General features: G+C 35.6%; 2 long non-coding RNA genes across 4 annotated transcripts in view; both read left to right on the top strand.

Annotated features, from left to right (window-relative positions):
- Positions 1-12,513, top strand: part of LOC148679549 (uncharacterized) — a 225,324-nt gene that overhangs the window by 132,652 nt on the left and 80,159 nt on the right. The gene's annotated exons all lie outside the window — the stretch shown is intronic.
- The window catches only part of LOC147832795 (uncharacterized), a 34,789-nt gene that overhangs the window by 16,771 nt on the left and 5,505 nt on the right, over positions 1-12,513 (top strand). The window contains exon 3 of one of the 3 annotated variants that reach the window (XR_015514897.1): positions 11,684-12,302. The exons of the other annotated variants lie outside the window; for them this stretch is intronic. This is a non-coding gene — a long non-coding RNA (uncharacterized LOC147832795). Of the gene's footprint in view, positions 1-11,683; positions 12,303-12,513 lie in introns of those variants that run through there. 3 annotated transcript variants of the gene reach the window in all.

The following is a 12,513-nucleotide window of genomic DNA, read 5'->3' as shown; positions in this document are numbered from 1 at the left end:
ATATTGGACCCCCTTATATGCTTACTGAGCAGGCGGGAGCTCTGGGTTCAATTATCTCTGAGCTCAGAGTTCTCTCTCAGGACAGCACGCCGAACTTGCTAATAGCTCTTGAAACACAATTTTATTATATTAATTTTGGTCAATGGGTGGCTCGGTGCCTCAGTGGTTAGCGCTGTCACCTCACAGCAAGAAGGTTGCTGGTTTGAGTCCCGGCTGGCCCAGTTAGCATTTCTGTGTGGAGCTTAGATGTTCGTTGGGGTTTCCTCCTGGTGCTCCATTTTCCCCCACAGTCCAAAGACATGTGCTACAGGTGAATTGGATAAACAAAATTGGCCGTAGTGTATGAATGTGTGTGTTTATCCGCTGCATCAAAGATATGCTGGAATAGTTGGCGGTTCATTCCGCTGTGGTGACCCCTAATAAATAAGGGGCTATTATTGTAGGGCAATTAATAAATGACTGAATTAAATTTTGCACACTGAAGCATGTATTACACAAACTAACATTACCAAAAAAGTTGCCCCCACCCCTGATAGTAAGTTTATAATTTGCACCCTGGCCATGGGTGTTCATTTTGTCTTTCCTGTAACATTACTTTTTTACTCGCAGTGTGCCTTGAATCACAAAGAACCACAGTTTCATCTAAAAATCTTCTTTGACTTTCTGCTGAAGAGAAAAGGTCTGTAAAGCCAGAACTTGGACGGCCTGAGAATGACTCAATTAACAAAAAAAAACTTTTAAACTCTTATTGAACTCTTCCTTTTAGATTATGTTTATCTAAATGTGTTCATTTGTGATAGATATGTTTGTCAATATGTTGTTTTTATGTTTGTTGAACTTATTTACTCATTATATGTGGCTTGTGATGTGAACCAGTTGTTGTATACTAAATTAAGACAGAGTATAGAGTAAGGATCACTTTTCAAGCAATGAGCCATTAGATAAGATATTATTAATCCACGCTCTCCCCATTAGGTGTACACAATGTAAGGATCTAAACCATACATCAAAAACAGATTCCCCTCACTGTGATGGAAATATCATCCATCCATTACAGCTGCAACCCTGTAACATGTCAATATTTAGGAAAGTTCAACACTCTCGTATAACAATAGTTGAATTATCTGTCTATTTGCTGAAGAGGCACGGGTCCTCTTCAAAGTCTGTTAGATGATGAGAGGACATGTTTTTGATGATGGCTGAATGAGCTCGTATAATGTACTCGTGCACTGTCTGTCTCCTGTTGTTATAGCAGACCTCTTTGCTCTCGCACTCCTATTACTGCAGTGTCCCTCTCCATTGTAACAGCCTTAATTAAAGATTAATGGCAGGGTTTTCCCTGCGTGTAGAGTGGAGATAACTCATTTCCCAAGGCTCTTCTTTAAAAGCACCGCACTGCTGGGAGCGCTAAAAACAGGAGAGACTGCGGTGTTGCGAAGAACAAAGGCACTCTGGCCTATCCCCTTTCCCTCTTTCCCATCCCAGGCCATGTAATATCGGATCGGAGGCTGTGAAAATAGAGGTGGAACGTTGAGGGTAGTCATTTCAATTTTGGCAGCCAAAGAGATGCAATCAGCTCATTTAAAAGCCTGCGTAGTGGCTACCTTTCTTTCCTCCCATGTGACAATTACCGCCGCCGTCTCCATCGGGCTCTTTAATGGCTCTGCTTGGAGCCTGTCGAAGACCATCAGGCCTCGTTTTTTTTGTCCTTTTCTAGAGGGAGCTTTAAAAAAAAGCCAGCACAAGAGAGCAACAAATTGGATAAGGTTATATTTTGCTGTGAAAATGTTGTTTTTTCCTTTACCATTCTATGTCAATCACAGTATTTAATGACTTTTTGTTTCTTTGCTATTTGGTTTATTTAGGTTTGAAGAATTTAACGTTTCTTTGTAGAATGTGTGATTACCTTGAAGTACAGTAGCATCCATGTAAAAGTTTCAAACATCCCAAAATCTAGACTTTTTTCTACACTACCTGAAAAGGTCTTGTAACCTATCCAAGTTTTAGAAACAACAAATAACAAACTGACTTAGTTGATCATTTGGTATCAGAAGTGGCAAAGGCTTCTAGATTATGCTTATTTTACCAAAATAAAATATGATCATGTCTTGATTTTTTATTTAATTAGGACAGTAAGGTCTGACTTTGCTTAGACAAAAGTCTTGTCATAAAACAGAAGTAATGTACAGTGTGGAATATAAAGTCATGGTGGAGTGGAAAAATAATTAATATTGTGTATGACTCCCATGTAGAGCTGTGAACCTACACTGGTCTCACGGTTCAGTTATGATTATCATGCCATTGATTCGATTCAGTTTGATATCTCGGTGCATCACGGTGCATTGACGATGCTTACTATACACAATTTTATATTTTCTTCCCAGAACAGCAATTGTTGTATTAAAATGTATAACTATATTTATATACTATTTGTAATACAATTTTGTTCTTTAATACAGTCAGATATATAAACTGTACCTTTAAACAACTGGAGCATTTATAGCAAATAAACAAATACAAATATCCCGCTCGCTTTCTGAGCCTTGTCTATCAAGTTCTTACACCACTTTGATTGGTCACATGCTCAACAGAAAGGGCTGTGATTGGCTCTTGCGTACTGGCGCTCTTCACAGATGAGTGACACTGATAAACAGCAGCGGCGATCACAGCTGATCCATGATAGATGCGCTTGCGTCTGTATCCAGAAATATTGCTGTAACAGCCGAGAGCAGAGGAAAAGTCACACCAGCAGGTCAAAGTGGAGGCTGAAATATGTGAAGGAGCGCTATCCTGCTGAATAATTTGCTCTCTCATGTGGTTTGTAATGTAATGGGCAGCACAAATGTCTTCATATCTCAGGCTGTTGATGTTGCCATCCACTCTGCAGATCTCTTGCATGCCCCCATACGGAATGAAACTCCAAACCATGTCTTTTCTTCACCAAACTTGACTGATTTCTGTGAAAATCTTGGCTCCATGTGGGTTCCAATAGGTCTTCTGCAGTATTTGTGATGTTTGGGATGCAGTTTAACAGTTGATTCATCAAAAAATCTACCTTCAGCCACTTTTTCCAAAGGATCAACTAGAAGTCAAGTTATTATTTGTTGCTCTTACAACTGGGATTGACGACAAGACATTTGTCAGGTAGTGTACTGTGGTTAACAACAAGAAAATGAAGCCAGCAAATTGTTTGTGGATATATGTCTAAGCAGATTCTTTGTGGATCTATAGAATAACCATTTACTTCTTTTCAAACTATTTCTAGGCCTGCACCTCACCATATAATTTCCTAGTTGTCTAAAGTCCTTGACACAAGTTGACAGTCAGCCATCAGCCAACATCTGGCCATTTGGTCAGCTCAGATTTTGCAGTGTGTTCTGCACTGTTGGCTTTAGTGTGACCCTATTGGGGGCCTTTTTTGGCCAAATCTCCATCTGTCTGCATTGACTCCATTGGTAAAAGAGAAATCTGATTTACTGTTTAGTCTAAGAAGTGAGTTGGTGCATGACAATAAAATTAAAAGCGATAAATGCCAACAAAGAATTGAAGACCGCACAGATAGAGGGTTGTTTTAATTTAATGTCATCTTACCTGAGCATTTTAATAGGCAATTATATATAACAACATGATCCATCTGGAATAAAGAAAGTGAAGAACAATCATAATCAAAATGATTAGCAAGCACTGCTTTGTTTACAGTCAGTATATTGACAAATATAGAATATGGATGATATAGACAGTTATTTTCTCTCATTCAGGTGCTAACCGTATTTGTTTTTCATTGGATGTAACCACTGTGTAGTGTCCAATGCAGCTTTCTTGTACATATCCATAGTCATCTTTCACAGTCATTCCTTTTTTGCCATCGATTTGGTTTGTCAGAGCACTAAACACAAAGTTTACAGTTAGATGTTTAGATGATGATGCTGACTTGTCATCTTTACAGTGCCTATATTGCAAATGTAACCTTCTAAACAATACCAACTTAACTTTCACAGTCTGCATCAACACTTGGTTGTATGGTTCCATGAAAAACCTTTAAATTTCACAAAATATCGTTATAAGCATTTATCCCATCAGATGAGTGACACTGATAAACAGCAGCGGCGATCACAGCTGATCCATGATAGATGCGCTTGCGTCTGTATCCAGAAATATTGCTGTAACAGCCGAGAGCAGAGGAAAAGTCACACCAGCAGGTCAAAGTGGAGGCTGAAATATGTGAAGGAGCGCTATCCTGCTGAATAATTTGCTCTCTCATGTGGTTTGTAATGTAATGGGCAGCACAAATGTCTTCATATCTCAGGCTGTTGATGTTGCCATCCACTCTGCAGATCTCTTGCATGCCCCCATACGGAATGAAACTCCAAACCATGTCTTTTCTTCACCAAACTTGACTGATTTCTGTGAAAATCTTGGCTCCATGTGGGTTCCAATAGGTCTTCTGCAGTATTTGTGATGTTTGGGATGCAGTTTAACAGTTGATTCATCAAAAAATCTACCTTCAGCCACTTTTTCCAAAGGATCAACTAGAAGTCAAGTTATTATTTGTTGCTCTTACAACTGGGATTGACGACAAGACATTTGTCAGGTAGTGTACTGTGGTTAACAACAAGAAAATGAAGCCAGCAAATTGTTTGTGGATATATGTCTAAGCAGATTCTTTGTGGATCTATAGAATAACCATTTACTTCTTTTCAAACTATTTCTAGGCCTGCACCTCACCATATAATTTCCTAGTTGTCTAAAGTCCTTGACACAAGTTGACAGTCAGCCATCAGCCAACATCTGGCCATTTGGTCAGCTCAGATTTTGCAGTGTGTTCTGCACTGTTGGCTTTAGTGTGACCCTATTGGGGGCCTTTTTTGGCCAAATCTCCATCTGTCTGCATTGACTCCATTGGTAAAAGAGAAATCTGATTTACTGTTTAGTCTAAGAAGTGAGTTGGTGCATGACAATAAAATTAAAAGCGATAAATGCCAACAAAGAATTGAAGACCGCACAGATAGAGGGTTGTTTTAATTTAATGTCATCTTACCTGAGCATTTTAATAGGCAATTATATATAACAACATGATCCATCTGGAATAAAGAAAGTGAAGAACAATCATAATCAAAATGATTAGCAAGCACTGCTTTGTTTACAGTCAGTATATTGACAAATATAGAATATGGATGATATAGACAGTTATTTTCTCTCATTCAGGTGCTAACCGTATTTGTTTTTCATTGGATGTAACCACTGTGTAGTGTCCAATGCAGCTTTCTTGTACATATCCATAGTCATCTTTCACAGTCATTCCTTTTTTGCCATCGATTTGGTTTGTCAGAGCACTAAACACAAAGTTTACAGTTAGATGTTTAGATGATGATGCTGACTTGTCATCTTTACAGTGCCTATATTGCAAATGTAACCTTCTAAACAATACCAACTTAACTTTCACAGTCTGCATCAACACTTGGTTGTATGGTTCCATGAAAAACCTTTAAATTTCACAAAATATCGTTATAAGCATTTATCCCATGGTTTGTTTAAATTCTTGATTCCGCTTGGCTGGAAGGTGTTAATTTAATTTAAAATATCATTAAATTTAAAATAACTTAATGCACAGGTGATTTTTAGTCAGTTTTGATCACGGTTTGAAATCAATGCACTTGTCTCAAACATTAGTAGTAACAATTGCAACTCCATGAAGTTTGACGAAGCCTTCATTACAATTCTATGTAATTTTGAGAACACTAACATGTGCTTCACCAGGGACCCAATGGGGATTAAACAAATTGCAGATCCAAAATATTTTCAAAGAGGTAGCTAACATTATCACTCAAAAAATATTTTTGTTTGCTCGTTCAAACTACTTATTTAAAATGAGCTGCAACAACTCAATTCTTAAGATTTCATTGGGACAACTTAATTTTTCTATGTTCAAGCCACACAAATTTGTTAAAAGTGTTAAGTTAACTTAATTTATGTTAGGACAACATGAATGAATTGTGTGGAACCCTGCATTTTTTACAGTGCTGTGTTGCATGCACTCCCCAGTTACCTAACTTAGCAAATGAGTACAGAATAAGTGGGATAGTCAATGAATTGAACTGTTTAAGGGTTTAAAATGCACTTCGCAAAGGCACAGCTTCACATCAGGTGGTTCTTTGTCTCTGCATCGTGCATTGAAAAACCTTTAACAAACCACAATCCATTCATTGTTTCTTAGATACTGTATGGTACCATGAAGAATCGGTGGAATCGCTCCATTTCACTTAATGTTCATTATTGGCATGTGTTGTTCCATGAAGTATTCAAGCAATGGTTGATTATTGTTAGATATTGTATTATTCAACTGTTTTATTGAAAGGATCTCAGAGGATCACAAAATGGTTACTCTTTTTTTTTTTTACTTTAATACTGTACTAAGCATCCAAACAAAGCTATGAAGTTTTTTTTTTTTAATCCAGTGACTGTCTTTCTTAGAAGCCATTATAATGCTGGCACCTTTTGTTATTCCTGAAAGTTGTGTACCTGCAGTCAGATTTGTGTGCCATATATGAGGTGGAAAGTGACTGATTCTGGGTGTTGCGTGGCCGTGCCATCTGAGTTTGAAATGACTCAAGACCTACTGTAACTCACCCACTCTTATCACCTAAGATTTCTAGACATTACTTCATTTTATACATGCATTCACTCTGGGGTTGAAGGGACAGTTCACCCGAAATATAACATTTCATTTACTTACACTTTAGTGGTTTGAAACTGTTTTTTTTTTCTTTCTGTTGAACGCAAAATATTCTGAAGAATTTTGGAAAAACGATCCCACTGACATTCATAGGCCCTGTCCGCAGCTTCTTTAAGCTGTTTGGCCATTAAGCAAAACTTTGTGAAAACTCAAGTCGGCGTAAAGACTTTTTTTTAAACTTTAGGGTCTGTATAGACAAATAACTAGTAGAACGGGAGTTTTTGGCTTTTCCACACCATCATTTGCTTTATGTGATGACCAATTGACCCTTCGCTAAGTCACACCACTCACACGCCAAATCGATAACTGGTATCCTAAAACTATGGACTTGATGGTGGAATTTTTTCCCCTTTCCCCTAAAACCGATGGGAGAAGTCCCATCATGGATCAAGCTGTGTGAGGGGCTGTAAAAGCAGCACAATCCAGTAATATTTCTATCTGTTTCGAGATACAAGTATTTGGATTACATATTAACCGAACAAAACCGAGATATGATCTCAAACTGAGCACTGCGATCAATATACTTCACTCGCAGCTGTTTTTTAGTAATTTATATGCCTCATGTCCATGTCAGAGCTACAATTCACCAATGTTTTTGTCGGTGTCTTGGAAAATTAGTCATTGGTGATGACATTATTGCGGGTTAGTGTCTGCTTTTATATTTGGTGTCGGATTAATATTTGCTGGTAGGGAAACTTCTGCTATTTATACTTTGATTTTGCATTTTAATTTATTTATATTTTCCACTTAACTACAAATTAGAATAGAAACTGTATAAAAAGCACACAAACATACTGACGGTTATTGGTACTATACATTGTTATGCGTCAATGTTGCCAATATTTGGCATAAATCCATCTATTTCCCCTTTCTGGCTTCTCTTTTGATGAATAAATAATGTAGAAGCACTGCCCATGCTTGTTTCCTCATTGGTTAGTAACACTGTATTTTATTGCACAGCAATTAGTCTAGCAGGCTTTTTGGCTTAAAAATAGAGAAATCACTGTTTAATTTGTTACTATTAGATTATTTTTAAATTTCACCTCTCCTGCTGTGCATGAACTAAGCTGTTGAATGGTCAGCCTATGAATAGGCTACGCTTTAATTTTGATTAGATTATTTTCTAATTAGTTGTGTATTATGTTGTGAATATACCCCCTGTAATGCATACTGCAGTCCTTTTTTGTCTGGCTTTCTCAGATATCTCACTTGTTCACCAAAAATGACTAATTATATCCCTGAGAATGTCTGACACTGGCGCATACATTTTGTAATAGACGTGCCAGGCACAAAAGCTTGACAGGCGTAACAACAGTAAATAAGGAGGGCGGGGCTTAGCAAAGGGTCAATTGTGCACAGTGATCTCCGGTTTTTTTTAAGAGACGCATGTTTATGAAATGGCTGACATAACCAAATGCTAATAATTCTGCTAACAGGGCTTATATCATGTATTCTGATATGGACAGTTATCCCAAACCAAAAATGATAATAACCCTTTTTTTTTTAGGTTTCTGAGTAGGCAATATGACTTTATGGTTAGGAATATATCGCCACCTGTTGCTTTGGCATGTTTCTGACAGTGCCTCATAAAGTGTTTTTATGTATTCATGTGGACAGACATTGGAAATACCAATATGCATGAAAATATGGCCATATAGGGACAAAAAAATATGTACGTCAAGTTCTGTTTTTTTCCAATATTCCTCACTATATATTTCTTTATGTTCGACAGAATATAGAAACTCAAGGAAGTTTGGAAGCAGTGGAGGATATGTAAATGATATTCAATGAATATTCATTTGTGACTAAACTATACCTTCAAATACTCAAGTTTTCTGTTATCAATCTGGCCATTTACTTTGTAATAAAAATGCAAGTTGTTTTCATCAAGACTCTGACTCTGAAGAGGTTTTGTCTCTTTGTGCTTTGGGGTAGGTCACTTCAATTTGGTTCATTTCAAGAAGACAGTAGGTTGGATTAGTAGGCTTTCTCCTGTTAGAGACTGTCACTTCTGAGCTTGGTAATACTGCCCATATGCACAGCCTAATTATTTACTCTGCAGGCAGTGAACAAGGTCATGCTTGTTATACCATCATCCAATTCACACAATCAGATTCAATCCACACAATCAGATATCTCACAAAGAGAACTAATCTCGTTCTTTCACAAGCAATTATCTTGATGCAACCGGCTGGTGGGAGACGCACCGGCCAGTCCAGATGAAGGCAATGACTTTCATTTTGCATCAGGCCCAGGGATGCGGCACAGATCCGTGGCTAAGTTAAACTGTCAATCTGTGCTTCTATTGGAAAATTTGAGCTAAATTAAAGAGAGCTCTGGCTCTGGATTGAGGCCAAAACAATTAAGGGGCACTTGCATGGACACAACAGATGATGCTTAGGAGAACTGCATTTCCCCAGTGTCCATTCACAATCCATGACCTTTTTCAAAGTGTTGGGATTTTTGTTTTGTTTTTCCCTGAAGTACACGAAGAGAGTTTTGACTGAAAGATAGCAACATAATTCAATACTATGTGTAAATTATTAAAACTAAGGTATAAATGTATATAACGTGAATATAACAATCAGCTTTTTTTCTTCTATAAGTTAAAATGTGCTCTGTTTATATTTTATCTTAAATTTTTAGTTGATTTACAGAAATCAACCACCAAAACCACTGAGTAAACGATGGTTTATATCTAGGGTGCCCAAACGTTGTCCTGGAGGGCTGATGTGCTACATATTTTAGTTTCAACCCCAATTAAACACACCAGCTAATCAAGCTCTTTCTAGCTATACTAGGAACTTTCAGGACACCTGCCCTCCAGGACAGAGTTTGGGCACTCTTGGTTTACTAATAAATCAATTCAGTTATATTTAGAATGAGAATAATTTGATGACATGTTATTAAATGATCACAGTGCAGCACTAAAATATTGATTATATGTAATTTTAAGTATTTATTCTTTGCACTTATTCTTCAGTCCAATAGGATATATGCATTTATCAACAAAAGAGTTGTAATAATTTTAAATATAACATTATTAAATGTATAATATTTGTACCACTTTTACTTATTAACACATTATTTTAATGTTGTTTTGTTTTGTTTAATATAACAAACAAGGGGGGATAAGAAGAAAAGGCCGCTGCTTTGCTCAAATATCAAACAGGCTGCAGCAGCACAACAACACAACCATCAAATAATCAGTGTTGTGTAAATACAGAGATATGCGCCTGTCCTCCTATCTGTATTGTCTGGGACCTTGTCGAAGGACACGGCTGTTTTTCCCTAGACTTCAGCGGCAGGCAATAAAGTGAGTGACAAACAAGACAAGCAGCCATATGCGATCAATGCCTGCAGAAATGTTAAAAAAAAAAAAAAAAAAAAAAAAAAAAGCTCCAAACAGGACTGCACACATGAGCATCAATAAAAAAAAATAAAACATTTCAAGTTCGGCTGAGAGTAATGCTTGTGATGTGCAGTCACTGGAAATATCCGGATAATATCCAGATATGACCTCAATCAACACCTCAGAGATGCTTTATACCGTTGCAGATTAGCTCAGTCAGGCTGAAGTTTTCTGACTGGTTTTATAGCTCATAACTAGAGCAGAGGTTAAAAAAAAAAAAACACTTTTCCTGGAATCACATTTAGATTATACATATACTGTGCTCAGCATATATAAGTACACCCTTCACAAATCTATCTTTTAAATTCATATTTTTAATAGTAATCTATACATTAATATTTTATTTGTGCATATACATTAGATTAGTCAGTACTGAAGCCGAATCTGGAGCCTATCTAACAAAATACCTTACGATAACCATCCAAAAACTAGTACAGCCAAACTTATGTTAAAGAAAAATATTAAATTAACATTTTTAATAAAGAGGAAAAATCAAAAGAAGAAAAAGTATATATTTTTTTAATTTGCTTAAATATGTATTTTCCTTCAATTTTTAAATATAGTTGGTGATAAAAATATTATTTTAATAAGTATATCTTTTTAATAAATCTGTTTTGTTTAAATGCACCAAAATTCATTGCCTATATTCACAGATAAAAAATATTAATTTTCAAAATGGGGTGTACTCAGTTATGCTGAGCACTGTACTGTGTGTGTGTACATACAGTTGAAGTCAGAATTTTTTGCCCCCCTGAATTATTAGCCCCCTGTTTATTTTTTCCCCCTATTTCTGTTTCACAAAGAAAATATTTTTTCAAGACATTTCTAAACATAATAGTTTTAGTAACTCATTTCTAATTGATTTGATATATTTTTATTCTAATTGACATATTGTTATTATATATTATATTATTATAAGTGACATTTTGTATTTCTTCCTGTATGTATGTCATGTATTTTATTTTGTCAATATAAAAGTAAACGCAAAATGAAATAATTAAAATAATGAATAAAAGATGGAAGTAAAAGAAAACATACAAAAAATATAAAAATAATTGTTTATATTATATTAATATTTACATTTGTTATAGCTGTATTATATACAGTGTTTGTTTACATGTTTTTCTTGTCTTTGTCTTATAAAACAGCACAGAAAATTAGCTTTAGGTATTTTTTTTATTTCAACTATTGTGGTTGTTTATATGATTATATACATAAAATATCATTATAAATGGTTTATTTTAATTATAAATGATGATTTTATAAATGTTCTGTTTTCTTGTTTGAATGAAAAAAAGCATTTGTTTAATCAACTTATTATTTCTTGGATTTTCTATCGACATATAGTCCCTAAATACATAGATGTCGGGAAAGAGATTTAAATTAAAAACATATTCTCAAACTAAAGATGCACCATTGCTTACCAGCCTTTATAAACAATTTAATGATGGAAAAAAATATCAAATATAGAACAAGATCAGTAGTTTTAAGTATGATTTCTGAAGTGGATGATAAAATACCCTTTTATCACTTTTTAGGCATCTCATCTTGCTGCCTTTTTGAAGACTTGAACTGCAGGACTGCACTGCCATCTACTGGTGAAGAAGCTCTGATCACTTACTGCATGATCTGTAAAATACTGTACAAGCCCTTATTGCATTAAATTTTGTTAACATATCTAACATGCCATCTATAGTGAATTTGGGATTCGAATGGATCATTAATTAGTTCAGGGATCAGTATCTCTGCAGTACCCTATAAAGGCAAAAGGCCATGGAGAAATAATATATTTAGTCTATTTGAGTTGTTCAGCGCTTTTCAAAGCTAATTACTTAGCTGCATTAGTACTGTATTTTTAATTATCAGTGGCCAATTAGAGAAATGGAAACCAACAAGCTGTCTTTTTTCCCATTTCATTAATGTAAGTGATGTGCAATGTAGCTCACAGTTTGACAAATCATTGCTTTATTCATCAGTGATTCAGCTCTGTTACTGGTGAAATGTCCTTTTATTTTCTTAATGGAGAGTAATGGAATATATTTCCCTTTTATTTTCTTAATTGCTTTGACGTGTCAGCTGGAGTCCAGAGGAATGTTTTATATGACATTGTACTATTACAGAGCACTTTTTTGGACAGAATATATATCTTTGAAGGGCAGACTGGGCGTTCATCTTAATGATGCTGCAGTATTACAAATAGCAAATGAGAAATGGAAATGGCTTGTTATTGGTCAGTAAGTTTGTCACAATTATTGATTAATTACCTAATTTAGCTTATTTGATCTAATCACAGTTATTTTAGAAAACATAATTGTAGTTAATGTTTAATAGGTAATGTTTAATTCATGCTAATGATTATTATTTCTTA

Source organism: Danio rerio, chromosome 18 (assembly GCF_052040795.2).
Source record: "Danio rerio strain M-AB ecotype USA chromosome 18, GRCz13ab, whole genome shotgun sequence".
In the NCBI taxonomy this organism is placed as follows: Eukaryota; Metazoa; Chordata; class Actinopteri; order Cypriniformes; family Danionidae; genus Danio; species Danio rerio.
The sequence above is the reverse complement of the archived record's forward strand: the minus strand, read 5'-3'. Positions and strand labels throughout refer to the sequence as shown.